General features: G+C 39.6%; 1 protein-coding gene across 1 annotated transcript in view; it reads left to right on the top strand.

Annotated features, from left to right (window-relative positions):
• TENT5D (terminal nucleotidyltransferase 5D) overlaps positions 1-17,947 on the top strand; it is a 286,385-nt gene that overhangs the window by 92,329 nt on the left and 176,109 nt on the right. The window lies entirely within an intron of this gene.

Raw genomic sequence — 17,947 nt, 5'->3', positions numbered from 1 at the left:
CTCAAGACTTCTCCATTCATACAGCACTGATGATTAAATATCTAGGTTAATGGTGAAAAGATTCTCCACAGTGAGGGACACCAAGATAGGTTCACAGAGTTACATGGAGAAGAGACGAGGGAAGAGGGAGATAGAGGTGACCAAGAGGAGAAGAGGGGTAATCAAAAGAGGTGAGAGCAATATAGCCAGTAATCAATTCCCTATGTGCTCTCCACAGTCTGGAACCCTCAATGAGGGTCATGGAGTGACGTAGAGAAGAGAAGAGGAAGGAAGGAGATAGAGGTGACCAGGAGGATAAAAGGGGGAATAAAAAGGAGAGAGACAGATCTAGGCAGTAATCAGTTCCCTAAGTATTCTCCACAGCCCAGAACACATACAGAGATTTAGAGTTGTCTAGAGAAGAGAAGGGGCGGGAGGAGATAGAGGTGACCTTGGGGAGAAAGAGTCAAAAGGGGGAGAGAGTAATCAAGCCAGTAATCACATTCCTAATTAAAAATGGATACTGACAATTGGATTCTTAAAGGTAAAAAATTGATAACAAATATCAAAAAGCAAATATTAAAAATCTAGAGGGTAGACTCTCAAAAATACAATATTAAAAAAAAAAACAACAAAGCAAAATAACAAAAATTACAAAAAATACATATGAAGTTTGCTTTAAAAATAGGGTCTTTTTTTGCAAGGTAATAGTAGGCTATAAAAGTGAAAATTAAAGGAGTAATAGAAGACTTAAGAATTTTAAAAAATTAAATTAAAAAAAATGGTAATAGTTAAAATATATCTAGGAATTTCTCTGGAGCTGTGGCAGGCAGTGTGGGGTCAGTTCAGTTTCAGATAGTTCCTTGTTCCAGCTTATACATTTCAAGATCTATAGGTCCCTTCCAATGTAGTCGGTGCTAACTACAGGGTTTTAATCTCTTGTACCTGTCACTTCCAAAGCGGTTCCCTCTGTTTATTTTGATTTCTTCTTTTTGCAGGTCTCTTAAGTGTCTAATTTCCACCCTGACACAAGGGGGCGAAGGTGGCCACTTATTTATGCTCACTTGTTCAGTCGTGCTGTGGGGAGGGAGGAACACTGCAAACAAATATCACTGGTGTGCATGGGGAGTGCTTGCAGTGTCTTGGCCACACTGGGTTTTCCCCTGCTCACAGCGTGTGTGCTTTCCCAGTCTACACTGTTTAGGCTCCAGGTTGTTCTGCAGGGGAACTGTCTAAAGCGGGTCCTGGGTTGTGTGTACTTCCCAGGTTTAAGCTGCTCAGGTTCAGGTTCTCAGGTACTCCCCAAAGGCTTAGACTTGGTTGGGCCAGCGTTTTGTGCCCTTCCCAGGTCCAAGCAGCTCAGGCGACCAGGTGCTTGGTGAGTGCACTCTCCCCAGGTGGGGAATGAATCTTATCACCTCCCCATTCCCAGCCGCTCAGTTTCCTGGTTGGCAGCGTGCACTCCGTCTCAGGTGTGCTGTGTGCCTCTTCTGGGGAGCTTATCTTTGGCTGCAACCCTCCAGGTGGATGTCAACCGTCCAGCATCCCAGGAAGTCTTGGTTAGCAACTGGAAGCCTGCTCGCAGTTTGGTAGGGGATGCCATCTCTGGAGCCAAGTTTGCTCCTTTCTGACTCTGGCTACTGCGTGCCTGCCCTCCATGCTTCCAGTGGGGGATGGGCTAGTGTGCAGCCAGCTAGCTCTCCTCTGGTATTCCCTCAGTCCTTTGTTCTGTGAGCAGGCCAGGCAGTACCTTAGGTTAGGGCTTTTCATGAGATAGTTCTCTCTCTCTCTCTCTCTCTCTTTTATTTTCCTCTCTCTCTCTCTGGCTATTCCACAGTTTATGTTGCTATCTCATGTTAGCTTCCTCAGATTGCCCTCAGGACATTCAGGCCCAGTCCTTACCCTAAGCAATGCAGCCCACTCCTCCCTGTTCAGCCCCTGCATGCTGGTGGCTGATGTGAGTGTTTGGGATACTTCTTTGCTGGGAGTTGCCATTAGGGATGTAATTTATGGGGTTTATTTATTTATTTATTTTTCCTCCCGCTTATGTTGCCTTCTGAGATTCCAATGTTTGGAAACTTCTCTTTAAAGACTCCCTTCCCAGGATGAGTCTCCATCCCTACCCCTTTTGTCTCTCTTTTTATCTTTTATATTTTGTCCTACCTCTTTTCAAAGACAATGGGCTGCCTTTCTGGGTGCCTAATGTCCTCTGCCAGGATTCCGAGGTTGTTTTGTGAAATTTGTTCAGCGTTCAAATGTTCTTTCAATGAATTTGTGGGGGAGGAAGTCGTCTCCCCATCCTATTTCTCTGCCATCCTAAGCTGAGTTTCAAAGAGGCAGAGGAACCAGAAATCAAAATGTCAACATCCATTGGATCATGGAGAATGTAAGGGAATTCCATAAAAATATCTACTCCTCCTTCATTGACTACCCTAAAGCCTTTGACTGTGCAGATTACAACAAACTGTGGGAAATTCTTAAAGAGATGGGAATACCAGAACACCTTAACTGTCTTCTGAGAAACTTGTATGCAGGTCAAGAAGCAATAGTTAGAACCAGACATGGAATAACTGACTGGCTCAAATTTGGGAAAGGAGTACAACAGCCTGTATACTGTCACCCTGCTTATTTAACTTCTATGCACAGTACATCAAGCGAAATACCAGGCTTGATGAATCACAAGCTGGAATCAAGATTTTTGGGAGAATTATCAACAACTTCAAACATACAGATGATGCTATTTGAATAGCAGCAAGTGAAGAAGAACTAAAGCACCTCTTGATGAAGGTGTATGAGGAAAGTAAAAAAGCTGGCTTGAAACTCAACATTAAAAAAAAAAAAAAACTAAGTTTATGGCATCTGGTTCTATCACTTCATGGCAAATAGAAGGGGGGGAAAGTGGAAGCAGTGACAGATTTTCTTTTCTGGGCTCCAAAATCACTGTAGACAGTGGCTATAGCCATGAAATTAAAAGACTCTTGCTCCTTGGCATCAAAATTATAACAAACCTAGACACTATGTTTAAAAAAAAAAAAAGAAACATACACATCACTTTGCTGACAAAGGTCTGTATAATCAAAGCTATGGTTTACCCAGTCATCATGTACAGATGTGTGAGTTGGACCATAAAGAAGGCTGAGAACCAAAGAATTGATGTTTTTGAATTGTGGTACTGGAGAAAACTCTTAAGGGCCCCTTGGACTGCAAGGAGATCAAACCAGTTAATCCTAAAGGAAATTAACTCTGAATATTTACTGGAAGGATTGATGGTGAAGTGGATGCTCCAATACTTTGGCCACCTGATGCAAAGAACTGACTCATTGGAAAAGGCCTTGATGCTGTGAAATATTGAAGGCAAAAGGAGAAGAGAACAGCAGAAGATGAAATGGTTAGATAGCATCACCAACTCAACAGGCATGAATTTGAGCAAACTCCAGAAGATAGTTGAATACAGAGGAGTCTGTCATGCTGCAGTTCAAGGAATTGAAAAGAGTCAGACACAATTGAGCAACTGAACAACAACAAGGTAGACAACACTATGGAGATTCCTCCAAAAATGACTAAAAATTAAACTGCTGTATGATCCAGCTATTCCACTTCTGGATATTTATCTAAAATACACAAAACACTAAATTTGAAAAGATATATGCTCCCCTATGTTCACTGTGCCCTTGCTTACAATATCCAAAATATGGAAACTACCTAAGTGCCCATGAACAGATGAATGGGTAAATAAGATATGATATGTATAAATGAACACTATTCAGCTAGAAGAAAAGGTAAAATGTTTCCATTTGTGACAACATAGATGGACCTTGAGATTTTATATTCAGTGAAAATGTCAGACAGAGAAAGACAAATATCTCCTTTTACAAAATTTAGTTTTAACATTCCTCTGCCACTGTCAAATTATTCATATTAGTTCAGTTCAGTCACTCAGTCATGTCCAACTCTTTGAGATCCCATGGGCTGCAGCACGCCAGGCCAACCTGTCCTTCACCAACTCCCGGAGTTTACTCAAGCTCATGTCCATTGAGTTGGTAATTCCATCCAACCATCTTGTCCTCTCTTGTCCCCTTCTCCTCCCACCTTCAATCTTTCCCAGCATCAGGGCCATTTCAAATGAGTCAGTTCTTTGCATCAGATGACCAAAGTATTGGAGTTTCAGCTTCAGCATCTGTCCTGCCAATTAATATTCAGGACTGATCTCCTTTAGAATGGACTGGTTGGATCTCCTTTTCATTCAAGGGACTCTAAAGAATCTTCTCCAACACCACAGTTCAAAAGCATCAGTTGTTTGGTGCTCAGCTTTCTTTATAGGCCAACTCTCACATCCATACATGACTACTGGAAAAACAATAGCTTTGACTAGATGGAACTTTGTTGGCAAAGTAATGTCTGCTTTTTAATATGTCTAGTTTGGTCATAACTTTTCTTCCAAGGAGCAAGTGTCCTTTAATTTCATGGCTGCAGTCACCATCTGCAGTGATTTTGGAGCCCCCCTCAAAAATAAATAAATAAAGTCTGTCACTGTTTCCACTGTTTTCCCATCTATTTGCCATGAAGTAATGGGACCAGATGCCATGATCTCAGTTTTCTGAATGTTGAGTTTGAAGCAAAATTTTTCGCTCTCCTCTTTCACTTTCATCAAAAGGCTTTTTAGTTCTTCTTTGCTTTCTGTCATAAGGGTGGTGTCATCTGCATATCTGAGGTTATTTATATTTCTCCTGGCAATCTTGATTCCAGCTTGTGCTTCATCCAGCCCAGCATTTCTCATGATGTATTCTGCATATAAGTTAAATAAGCAGGATGACAATATACAGCCTTGAGGTACTCCTTTCCCTATTTGGAACCAGTTTGTTGTTCCACGTCCAGTTATGTTGCTTCCTGACCTGCATACAGGTCTCTCAAGAAGCAGTTCAGATGGTCTGGTATTCCGATCTCTTTAAAAATTTTCCAGTTTGTTGTGGTCCACACAGTCAAAGGCTTTGGCATAGTCAATAAAGCAGAAGTAGATGTTTTTCTGAAACTCTCCTGCTTTTTTGATGATCCAACGGATGTTGGCAATTTGATCTCTGGTTCCTCTGCCTTTTCTAAAACCAGTTTGACCATCTGGAATTTCATGGTTCTGGAATTTCATACTGTTGAAGCCTGGCTTGGAAAATTTTGAGCATTACTTTGCCAGCGTGTGAGATGAATGCAACCGTGCGGTAGTTTGAGCATTCTTTGGCATTGCCTTTCTTTGGGATTGGAATGAAAACTGACCTTTTTTCATTCATGTGGCCACTGCTGAGTTTTCCAAAGTTGCTGGCATAATGAGTGCAGCACTTTCACTGCATCATCTTTTAGGATTTGAAATAGTTCAACCGGAATTCCATCACCTCCACTACCTTTGTTTGTATTGATGCTTTTTAAGGCTCCCTTGACTTCACATTCCAGGATGTCTGGCTCTAGGTGAGTGATCACACCATCGTGGTTATCTGGGTCATTAAGATCTTTTTTGTATAGTTCTTCTGTGTATTCTTGCCACCTCTTCTTAATATCTTCTGCTTCTGTTAGGTCCATACCATTTCTGTCCTTTATTGTGCCCATTTGTGCATGAAACGTTCCTTTGGTATGTCTTATTTTCTTGAAGATATCTCTAGTCTTTCCCATTCTGTTGTTTTCTTCTATTTCTTTGCATTGATCAGTGAGGAGGGTTTTCTTATCTTTCCTTGATATTCTTTGGAACTCTGCATTCAAATGGGTATATTTTTTTCTTTTCTCCTTTGCCTTTTGCTTCTCTTCTTTTCACAGCTCTTTATAAGGTCTCCTCAGACAACCATTTTGCTTTTTTTCATTTATTTTTCTTGGGGATGGTCTTGATCCCTGCCTGTTGTACAATGTCACAAACCTCTGCCCATAGTTCTTCAGGCACTCTGTCTATCAGATCTAAGGGATTTAATTTATGTCATCCCTGAATGGTCTAGTGATTTTCCCTACTTTCTTCAATATAAGTCTGAATTTGGCAAGAGGGAGTTCATGATCTGAGCCAAAGTCAGCTCTTGGTCTTGTTTTTGCTGACTGTACAGAGCTTCTCCATCTTTGGCTGCAAAGAATATAATCAATCTGATTTCGGTGTTGACCTTCTGGTGATGTCCATGTGTAGAGTCTTCTCTTGTGTTGTTGGAAGAGGGTGTTTGCTATGAACAGTGTGTTCTCTTGGCAGAATTCTATTAGCCTTTGCCCTGCTTCATTCTGTACTCCAAGGCTAAATGTGCCTGTTACTCCAGGTATTTCTTGATTTCCTACTTTTGCATTCCAGTTCCCTATAATGAAAAGGACATCGTTTTTTGGTTGTTAGTTCAGAATGTCTTGTAGGTCTTCATAGAACTGTTCAACTCATCCAACTTCTTACCATCAAAAATAAATCCCCTTTTTAAGGGAGGGTATATATGTATACCTATGGCTGGTTCATGTTGAGGTTTGACCGCAAACAACAAAATTCTGTAAAGCTATTATCCTTCAAGTAAAAAATAAATGATTTTTTAAAGAAAAAAGATCCCTTTTTATTAGAGGCATTCAAAGTACCTGTCTGATCTGATGTACTGATTGATGTACTGTACCCATTTCTAAGCAGTTCTGTTGAGCATTCCTAATCCAAAAGTCATTTTTTTTTGTCATTTATTATGTACATTTAGTTTTTTCTCTCTCTCTCCTCTAATCCCAGGAACCTATGAATATGTTACCTTGCATGACAAATCGGACTTTTGTTGCAGGTATGATTAAGGACATATAGTTTGAAATTATGCACTTATTGTGAATTACTTGAGTGGATAAAATCTAATTACATGTGTTCTTAACATTGGGACAACCTTCATGGGCTGGGGTCAGAAGGAAATGTAATTGAGGAATGATGGTCAGAAATATGTAGTATTGCTGGCTTTGAAGGTAGGAGGAAGTGGCCCTAAGCCAAAGAATGCAGGTGGCCTCTAGAAACTAGAGATGGTAAGGAAATCGAATTTCCCCTATAGCCCACTTTAGCTTGAAACTTGAAAAGCTAAAAAAAAAAAAAAAAAATGGTGAAAATCCCTTGCTTTAGCTTAGTGAGACCCATGTCTGACTTTTGACCTACAAAAATTTGCAATTGCAAAGACAGAATATTTGGGCAAAAATTGCTCTTAACCTCTCTTCTCATATCCATCCAGGAAAATAAATCTAATGTTTGCCTCAAGATACAATGACTACACCAAGAGGAAGTAGACTAGACTTCTATTCTCAAATAAAGAGGCAATATGGTCTTACACCTTCTCCTTTCTTTCCTTATTCATCTTTATTCCTATAACTCTCAATCCTTTACTGAACCATAGCCAACATCCAACTTTGAGCGTTTTCATGCCTAATTATTCCTTTGGTGATGGTCTCCACCTAGATCTCAAAAGGTCAATTTTACTATTAATAGAATTTTCCTCTTTGTTTTGACTTCATAAATGCCCCTAATAATATATTGGGAACTTGTCCCAACATTTCTCTTCCTCTGCTAGGATTTTCAGCTTAACAAGAAAGAAAGAGACACCCAGGCAGCAGAACAGTTATGAGGTTTTTAAAGTTACATTTCTTTGCTCCACAGGGTCAAAAGACCTGTGGGGGCACCTTTCAAACACATCTGTGCCCTCTCTCTACTAAACTCAGTTGGTGGGATTATGGAATAAGAAAATTATCTTCTTCAATATCTGCCTGGAAGACAATTCAAATTTCTTCCCTACCAGCAGGGCTAGCTGCAAATTTAACCTTTGGAAAGAGTTCTAAACTAAGTATATCTCAGAGAGACATTTGAACTGCAAGCATAGCTTCTATCCCCTTCCCATTTCCCACTCTCTCCACTTAATCTTTCTCTTCCCTTCAAGCATCCTCTCATTATTCCTTCGTTTCCCCTTCCCTCCTTTGTTCTTCTCTCCTCTCTCCTCTTTCACTTACTTTCTTCTATCCTTTGAGTTGAAAGTCACTGGATGAAAGCTTGTAATCGCCATCTACTGATTGTAGGATGTAAGTACAGGTTGTGGCTGTGTATTCATGAATATTTGCATGTTTGACTATTGTCTGTCTCTCTGAGGTTATAGAAAGAGGCAAAGAATCTGCCTGCAGTGCATGAGATCTAGGTTAGATCCCTGAATTGGGAAGATCACCTGGAGAAGGGACTGTCAGCCCACTACAGTATTCCTGCCTGGAGAAACTCATGGATAGACCATGGGGTTGTGAAGAGTTGGACACGACTGAGTGACTAACACTTTCATTAAGGCTATAATTTTCCTGTTTGATTGCACAGTGTAAAATTATTTCTTGACAAAGGTAAACATTTATCATGTCTTACTTTTTCAGAGAATGTGTTTCTAAGAGACTTTAACATTATAATTATTAAATTATAATATACTAAGCCCCTGCAGAGAGGGACTTTACAAGTGCCTGGTCCATAGTAACAATTTTGTGGGTATTTTTTGAATGACTATTAGTTGAATTGGTCCCTTGACACAGAAACAAAGTCTGGGGTGGGGGTGTCCGTGTCAACTGGCTATTGTAGTTGCAGCCTAACTAGATCCCTTGCCTTTATTCCATTCCTCTTTAATCCATTCTACATTTGTTGATAAGTTAGTTTTCCTGAAGTTGGGCTCTCTATTCATGAAAAAAAAATTTATATGTTGACAATGACTTTCCATTTCCCACAGAATGAGATTCAAAGTCATTGGCCTGACATCTAAATCTTTCATTCTTCAAATCTGAGTTCATCCTAATTTGCTGAGTTAATTTCCTATAGTCCCCTTCACAACAACAACAACAGCAAAAATGAATTAACTGTCACTTGCAGAACAGACTATGCATTTCACTGTCTCTGTACCTTCTTTTAGATTGTGATTTCCCTTTCTGCTCCACATTTCACAGGGTTTCCCAAGTGATGCTAGTGGTAAAAAACCTGCCCACCAATGCAGGAGCTGTAAAAGATGCCAGTTTGATCCCTGGGTCAGGAAGATCCTCCTGGAAAAAAGGAATGGCAACCCACTCTAGTATTCTTACCAGGAGAATCCCATGAACAGATAATCCTGGTGGGCTTCAGTCCATAGGTTCACAGACAGTCAGATGCAACTTAGCATGCACATCCACATTTTGCAACATTTACCTTCTCTTCAAGTTTCCCTTATGCATAAGTGGCTATCTCTTTTAAACCTTCTTTCTTTATCAGTGGCATATATGTTGCCACAGCAGAAGTGCTCTCTTTCTTCTGAAGTCCCCAGTTACCTCACCTTATTGTTTCTAGTCACTTTTAGTTTTCTACTTTGTATTCTAATTATCTGTGTACATGTTGTATTCCCTTTACTGATTGTGAACATCACAATCAAAATAGATACTATTAATATTATTCATACTTATGGAACACTTATAGGTCAGGATTACTGAGAGGTAATATAGGACCTAATATATAGTAAAGTCCAAATAAGTGTTCAGTTCAGCTCAGTCGTGTCCGACTCTTTGCAACCCCATGAATCACAGAACGCCAGACCTCACTGTCCATCACCAACTCCCAGAGTTCACTCAAACTCATGTCCACTGAGTCAGTGATGACATCCAACCATCTCATACTCTGTTAACCCCTTCTCCTCCTGCCCCCAATCCCTCCCAGCATCAGAGTCTTTTCCAATGAGTCAACTCTTTGCATGAGGTGGTCAAAGTTCTGGAGTTTTGGCTTTAGCATCATTCCTTCCAAAAGAACACCCAGGGCTGATCTCCTTCAGAATGGACTGGTTGGATCTCCTTGCAGTCCAAGGGACTCTCAAGAGTCTGCTCCAACACCACAGTTCAAAAGAATCAATTATCTGGTGCTCAGCTTTCTTTACAGTCCAATTCTCACATCCATACATGACCACTGGAAAAACCACAACCTTGACTAGACGGACCTTTGTTGGCAAAGTAATGTCTCTGCTTTTGAATATGCTATCTAGGTTGGTCATAACTTTCCTTCCAAGGAGTAAGCGTCTTTTAATTTCATGGCTGCAGTCACCATCCACAGTGATTTTGGAGCCCGAAAAAATAAAGTCTGACACTGTTTCCACTGTTTCCCCATCTATTTCCCATGAAGTGATGGGACCAGATGCCATGATCTTCATTTTCTGAATGTTGAGCTTTAAGCCAACTTTTTCTCTCCACTTTCACTTACATCAAGAGGCTTTTGAGTTCCTCTTCACTTTTTGCCATAAGGGTGGTGTCATCTGCATATCTGAGGTTATTGATATTTCTTCCAGCAATCTTGATTCCAGCTTGTGCTTCTACCAGCCCAGCGTTCCTCATGATGTACTCTGCATATAAGTTAAATAAGCAGGGTGACAATTTACAGCCTTGAGGTACTCCTTTTCCTATTTGGAACCAGTGTGTGGTTCCATGTCCAGTTCTAACTGTTCCTTCCTGACCTGCATATAGGTTTCTCAAGAGGCAGGTCAGGTGGTCTGGTATTCCCATCTCTTTCAAAATTTTCCACAGTTTATTGTGAGCTACACAGTCAAAGGCTTTGGCATAGTCAATAAAGCAGATATAGATGTTTTTCTGGAACTCTCTTGTTTTTTTGATGATCCAGCAGATGTTGGCAATTTGATCTCTGGTTCCTCTGCCTTTTCTAAAACCAGTTTGAACATCTGGAAGTTCACGGTTCACATATTGCTGAAGCCTGGCTTGGAGAATTTTGAGCATTACTTTACTAGCGTGTGAGATGAGTGTGCAATTGTGCAGTAGTTTGAGCATTCTTTGGCATTGCCTTTCTTTGGAATTGGAATGAAAACTGACCTTTCCCAGTCCTGTGGCCACTGCTGAGTTTTCCAAATTTGCTGGCATATTGAGTGCAGCACTTTCACAGCATCATCTTTCAGGATTGAAATAGCTCAACTGGAATTCCATCACCTCCACTAGCTTTGTTCGTAGTGATGCTTTCTAAGGCCCACTTGACTTCACATTCCAGGATGTCTGGCTCTAGGTGAGTGATCATACCATCGTGATTATCTTGGTCATGAAGATCTTTTTTGTACAGTTCTTCTGTGTATTGCCACCTCTTCTTAATATCTTCTGCAAGTGTTAGCTATCATGAATTTTATTGTTGTAGCTCATTTTTATGGAGAAGGCAATGGCGGCCTACTCCAGTACTCTTGCCTAGAAAATCCCATGGATGGAGGGGCCTGGTGGGCTGCAGTCCATGGGGTCACTAAGAGTCAGACACGACTGAGCGACTTCACTTTATTTTCTCACTTTTATGCATTGGAGAAAGAAATGGCAACCCACTCCAGTGTTCTTGCCTGGAGTATCCCAGGGACAGGGGAGCCTGGTGGGCTGCCGTCTATGAAGTCGCACAGAGTTGGACATGACTGAAGTGACTTAGCAGCAGCAGCAGCTCATTGTTAAAGAAAATTTCCACTGGTCTTCCAAAAATACTCACCTTCATAAGTCATAAGCAATCCAGTAGTTCCTTTCATCATCCATTTTTTTTTTCTTTTATGGAATTTTCTTCTTTTCAAAATCCTGACAGACAACAATCAGAGAACCACCATCTTTGTTTGTCCCCAAGATTTGCCACTTTATAGTTACATGACCTGAGGCAAGTCAATCCCCCTTTGCTTCAATTTCTTCATCTATAAAATATATTAACTTATATAATCATAATGACCCCATATAGTAGATGCCATTATTATCTTTATTTATTATTTTTTTTCTGTTTTACAGATGAAAAGGTAACTATAAAGAATTAAGAACATTTGTAAATGTAGAAAAAGGAGACACTTATCTGGAAAGTATGATTTGAAGGGAGCCCTCCCATAAAATTCCTCCCCTTACTTCAGTACTACAAGGTCTTTAAAACAATTGTTAAAACTTTATTCTATGGGTTAGGCATTGCCCTCTCTAGACTTGAAAGAAAGCACCTTGGTATGAACATTGCAAGGACTAATGCTGAAGCTGAAACTGCAATACTTTGGCCACCTGATGCAAAGAACTGACTCATTTGAAAAGACCTTGATGGTGGGGAAGTTTGAAAGCGGGAGGAGAAGGGGATGACAGAGGATAAGATGGTTGTATAGCATCATGGACTCTATGGACATGAGTTTGAGTAAAGTCTGGGAGTTGGTGATGGACGGGGAAGCCTGGCATGCTGCAGTCCATGGGGTCGCAGACTCAGACATGACTGAGTGACTGAACTGAACTGAACGAACGAATTTATCACCCTCATTAATACTGATAGAATTGCTTAAAATCAGGAATCCCCAAAGTGAAAGTGAAAGTGAAGTTGCTCAGTCGTGTCTGACTCGTTGCGACCCCGTGAACTGTAGCCCACCAGGCTCCTCTGTCCATGGGATTCTCCAGGCAAGAATACTGGAGTGGATTGCCATTTCCTTCTCCAGGGGAATCTTCCCTACCCAGGGATCGAACCCTGGTCTCCTGCATTGCAGGTAGACGCTTTAACCTCTGAGCCACCAGGGAAGAGAATTGCTTAAAATCAGGAATCCCCAAAGGTGAACCATTTTTTAGGCCAATTTTGATATAGTGTACCATAGTCAGAGAACCTGATTTAACTTGGGTTCGCCATATAACTTTGGAAACAGCAAGTGTGGGGTAACAGGCCCTAGATTCAAATCCCAGCTTTGCTACATCTTAGCTGTCTGACCTTGGGCAAATCACTGACCCTGTTTCCTTATCTGTCAAATGGGGCTTCCCAGGTGGCTCAGTGGTAAAGGATCCACCTGCAGTGCAGGAGACACAGGAGACTTGGATATGATTTCTTGGTTGGGAAGATTCCCTAGAGGAGGAAATGGCAACCACTGCAATGTTCTTGCCTAGGAAATCCCAAGGACAGAGCATCCTGGCAGGCAATAGTTATGGGACCACAAAGAGTCAGATACGATTGAGCATGAGCAAACACATTTCTACTTTTGAAGTGAAGTGAAAGTCACTCAGTCCTGTCTGACTCTTTGTGACACCATGGGCTTTACAGTCCGTGGAATTCTCCAGGCCAAAATACTGGAGTGGGTAGCCTTTCTCTTCTCCAGGGAATATTCCCAACCCAGGGATCGAGCCCAGGCCTCCCTCATTGCAGGCAGATTATTTACCAGCTGAGCCATAAGGGAAGCCAAAGAATACTGGAGTGGGTAGCCTATCCCTTCTCCAGCGGATCTTTCTGACCCAGGAATCAAACCAGGATATCTTGCATTGCAAGTGGATTCTTTACCAACTGAGCTATCTGGGAAGCCCTCAACTTTAGAAAGTTGTAGATATTAAGTGACTTGATGCACATAAAGGCTTAGTGCAGTTCTTGGCACATGGAAAATGCTTAAATAACATTAGTTGTTTTATTCTAACTTCTGTTGGCTCCAGGGCAGGGCAAGCCCACAGCCTTGTGTCCTCTACAAAAGGAGCTTTATCATCTATTCAAGTAGGGTTAAAAATAATTATATGCATAACCCTAATATTTGGATACCTTTAAGCTTTCAATTAAGTACTTGTAAATATCTTGGGACCCTGCACAGTTGAGAGAGACAAATATATTATTATCCTCACTTTACATGTGAAGAAATTGAGGCCCTTTGAAAACGTTTAGTGACTTACTCAAGGTTACAGGTTTCCTGAGCAACAGAGAAGATGAGACTAAGATCTTTTGGTTGGTAATTCCTCATTTAATCAAATTATCTCTAAAGGACCAGGATGGAACCTCAAAGCTTAGTTCCTTTACTTGCTGGCTTTGCCTCTCATGTATGAATGCTTTTACATACTCTGTCAGTTGCCCTTCTTTTTTATTTTCTTAACAAAATCATCTCATCTTTTCCATTTCAAGGAAAACTGTGAGAGACCTAAATTCTGATAGTCACTTTCTTTTTTTTTTTTTTTATGTTCAATAGAGTGTACAATCACAGATCCATTTCTTGATAAGTTTCAAATCATGTGAGAGAGCATGCATACCACGTATTCACAAGTATTTCTCAGCAGTGTGGAAACAGGAAGACTACCAGGACGAAAATGGCCCATGACTTTCAGTAAATAAAATGGAGTAGCAGAAATTGACTAAGAAATAAAGGTTTTCCTTTGTCTTGTTGGTGCTTTTCTTTTTCTCTTTCAACTGTTTTCATTCTTTCCTTTGTTCTTTGTACTCTCCAAACATCAGAGGAAGAAGAAAGTCACCCCAAATATTGATTTCCCTGACTTTTGTCATTTGAAGCACAATATTACATTCCTTAAACATTATCTAGACCTTATACAGGGTGTTCAATTGTCCCATTACTAACATCTGGGACTTGTTACATGGCTTTCCTTTTTGGCACATGAAATCATATTGCAATTTGACACAAGTCATAGTACAATGTTTTTCTTCCTTTCTTTTTAAAAAAGTTTTTTGATAAGTAATTAACATAGGAAATAGCTAGCCAAATAGAGATAATTTTCAAATGATCAATTATCCAAAGGAAAGGGTAGAGGGGGAATAAGCTATGCTAACGTTTCTTTTCCTCACTAGTAATGCATCAATGAATTAAAGCAAGTAGATGCTGGCCTTCACAAGTCCATGCCAGATGGGTTTCATGACTGTCTGTTTACTGTGTCTCACTTTAATCTATTACTTAATATTAGTCAAATATTTGGAAGCTTCTAATAGCAGTGCTGAACAACACAGGTCTATGATTTACTGTCTGATTCTTTCAGCTCCTGTTTTTCTTTTGTTTGGCTTTCATATAGAATAGCAGAGGTCAATAACCCTAGGAGTTCTGAGTAGTCCCTCCAGCTTCATTTGTTGGTATTAGTTCATCCTTATGACTCTCTTCACAGACTTGCAAGAAATGTTCCCACTCATCAACACTGAGATGATAATTTATTTGTAGGAGCCCATTCTTCAGTTCCATTTAGGAGGTCACCTACCAAGTTTGCTGTTCATTGTCAAAGGGAATTCAGTTAATACACCATAAGTGTGACAGTCTTCAATGTTCAATATTGTTACCAGTGGTTTTGAAGCTTCTGGACCATCTAGTTTTTGGCTACCCAGGGAGATCCAAGAATAATGGAAGAACTCTTCAAGTATTTTTTTTTCTTTTTCTCCTTCTCTTTCTGTAAATTTCCTTTTTTACCAGCTTAATGGGAAATGGTCCAATTTATGCATCTGAGAGCCAAACATTAATATCATCAAAGGGGGAAAAATTTAATTCCCTATTAAAAGCAAAAGTAAACTCTGAAAACAATTTAATGAACACAATATTATTACTGAATTGTAAGCTAAACAGTGTGTGTCTGAGCATTGGTCAACATATTTCATGTGCCCTGTATGCTGCCAAAGAATTTCATAAATCTGTAGCTTTTCCTAATTCCCATGGTTCTCTATAAAGAACAAAGGTGGTATACATTTATAATGTGCCCAGCTGGATTTTAAAATAATATTTGGAATACATTCCAAAATTAAATATTATACTCTGTCTATCCCTTTCTGAGATTCTTAATGCTTCCTTATTGGATGTTTTTCAAACAGTAGTCTGTGCGTTCTACATGAGGGTGAATATAATAACATCTTTTAAAATGAAAAAAGAAAACAAAGATTAAACAAATAAGTGGTGACTCACTGAGTTCCCTAAAGTAGACACGCCATAGTTTGACAGTTTGTGTCTGGAAACTTCTGATATCACACTTATACTAGAGAGTAGGAAGATGTATTGTGAATTGGCTTCAGGAGAAAATTGTATTTGCTTCATTGACTTAAGATTTTTAGCAAAGTCTTCGGCTGAATTAATCTGTCAACAAAATTTGAGTTTAAAAAAAAAGATAGCAGCAACATTTTACCTTGATTAGATTTTACCTAAATTAGATTAGAATTTGTTTTCCATAGGTCACAAGTCAAAGAAATTTCTTAAGATTAGATGCCTTCATACCCATTTTTAAACAATAGAATTAGAAGCAGAAGCCATACATAGGTTTTTGTCCCAGTGCTGTCAGGTTCCAGCTGTATGGCCCCAAGGCAAGGAAACGTGAGCTGTTCCCGTAGCCAAATGCTTCAGTTGAAAAAAGAAGACAGCCTATTTTTTTTTCTTTCAGATAAAATGTATTTTTTTATTTACTTCTTTCTATTTTTTACTGTAACATTTGAGAATAATTTGCAAAAATGATGACACTTCACACTTCACCCTAACTATTTCAGTGTGTATTTCTGAAGAATAAACAAAATATCTTATATAAAATAGTACAATTATTAAATACATGGCAAGTAACATTGACACAATTCTAGTAACCTATGTACAGATCATATTCAAATATTGCTAATTATAGAAAAAGTTACTTTTTAAATGAACCTATTAGAAGGAAGGAATAGCATCATTAGGTCAGAGGAGGAGGTAATATTGTTGTAAGGATTGTGTGAATCTGAGAAGTTTCAGTTTGTCTCAGTTTACCTTCATTTAAAATACTCTTCATAGTATATTTTGGACATCTGTTTCTCTTTCCCTTTTGCTCTCTCCTTCTTTCCATTCCCCATAAGCTAAAGTGAGATTCTGTAGCAAGGAAAGGGGAAACTGCTGGTGAAGTAAAGATATCAGATAAAGTCATTACTGCTGAAATCTTAATTTTATTTACTTATTTTTATTGAATTTTATTTATTTTTTTTTTAATTTAATTGTAGATAGAATTGAGAGGGTAACAGGCATGAAGGCAAGGGGTCTCCAAATGGAGGAAATAGGCTGCAAGTGTCAGACACTTTTTATTTCTCTTAACAGGCAGGAGGAAACTAGCGATATTTTTTTTTCCCCTTCTTTATACAAATTTAAAAGGAGATTTCTCTTAAAATACTGTGTTGCCATAATAACACCTGGTTTCACCTGAAGTTAACTAGTCTCAAACCTTGAGTTAACCAATGCATTTTTCTTATGGAAATGTTTGTCTTAAGCTATGTTAATATACTATACATTTACCCCAGACTCTGTCTTCAAGTCAGTTCTGTCTAATGGCTCAGAACCTACTTGACAAACCATTATGTTAAACTCAGACATTGTTCCTCTAATCTATGTAAATGAAACTATTTGTATGGTAATCTGACCTTCTACAAGATTCAAACCAATAGTTTTATGGCCCGGGATCATTCATCTGGTACCAAGATTATCCAAAAATACATCTTATGGATGAGGGGTCTGGTGCCATTCTGAGATTTAAGACATTCCTTTCTTTCATTAACAAACTGCTGCTGCTGCTCAGTCGCTTCAGTCGTGTCCGGCTCTGTGCAACCCCATAGATGGCAGCCCACCAGGCTTCCCCATCCTTGGAATTCTCCAGGCAAGATAACAAACTGCTAGTGACTCTATAACATCCAGCTGAAGACTAGCAGCGGGTGTACTCTTTCTGCCCCCTTCTGATCCCTATGTCAGAAGTTTTCTCTATCTCCTTTATACTTTAATAAAACTTTATTACACAAAAGCTCTGAGCGATGAAGCCTCGTCTCTGACCCCGGATTGAATCCTTCTCCTCCGGAGGCCAAGAATCCTGGTGTCTTTTCGTGGTTCAGCAACAACCTTTCAGAATCACATATCAGCAGATTTACCATCATGTGGTTAGCCCTCTAGACTTTGAAAACTAACTTTAAAGTTAACTACATTGATATTAAGAATTCACTGAAACAGAACAATTTTAGATAATATGAAAAAAGTGAAGAATGAAGATTCCTTCTTGAATCAGCAACAAAGACTGAATGCTTCAACTCCAAAGTGCACCATTGCCTTTTAAAACACTTCCATGTTTTTATCCAATGTTTAAGGAGATGCACAAATGAAATCATGTCCTTAGGTAGGGTAGGACCCCAAACAATGCTGGCAGATGCCCCATTGTGTTTGCAGAATGCACTGATTAGTGCCAAAAGGGGCTGCCTCAGACATCCTATAAATGTAACTGACTAGAGGGGAAAATGGGTGAGAAGACTACCTACACATTAATTATGTCTCCTAAAATACCC

Source organism: Bos taurus, chromosome X (genome assembly GCF_002263795.3).
Source record: "Bos taurus isolate L1 Dominette 01449 registration number 42190680 breed Hereford chromosome X, ARS-UCD2.0, whole genome shotgun sequence".
Classification (NCBI taxonomy): domain Eukaryota; kingdom Metazoa; phylum Chordata; class Mammalia; order Artiodactyla; family Bovidae; genus Bos; species Bos taurus.
This window is presented reverse-complemented; position numbering and strand designations above follow the sequence as displayed.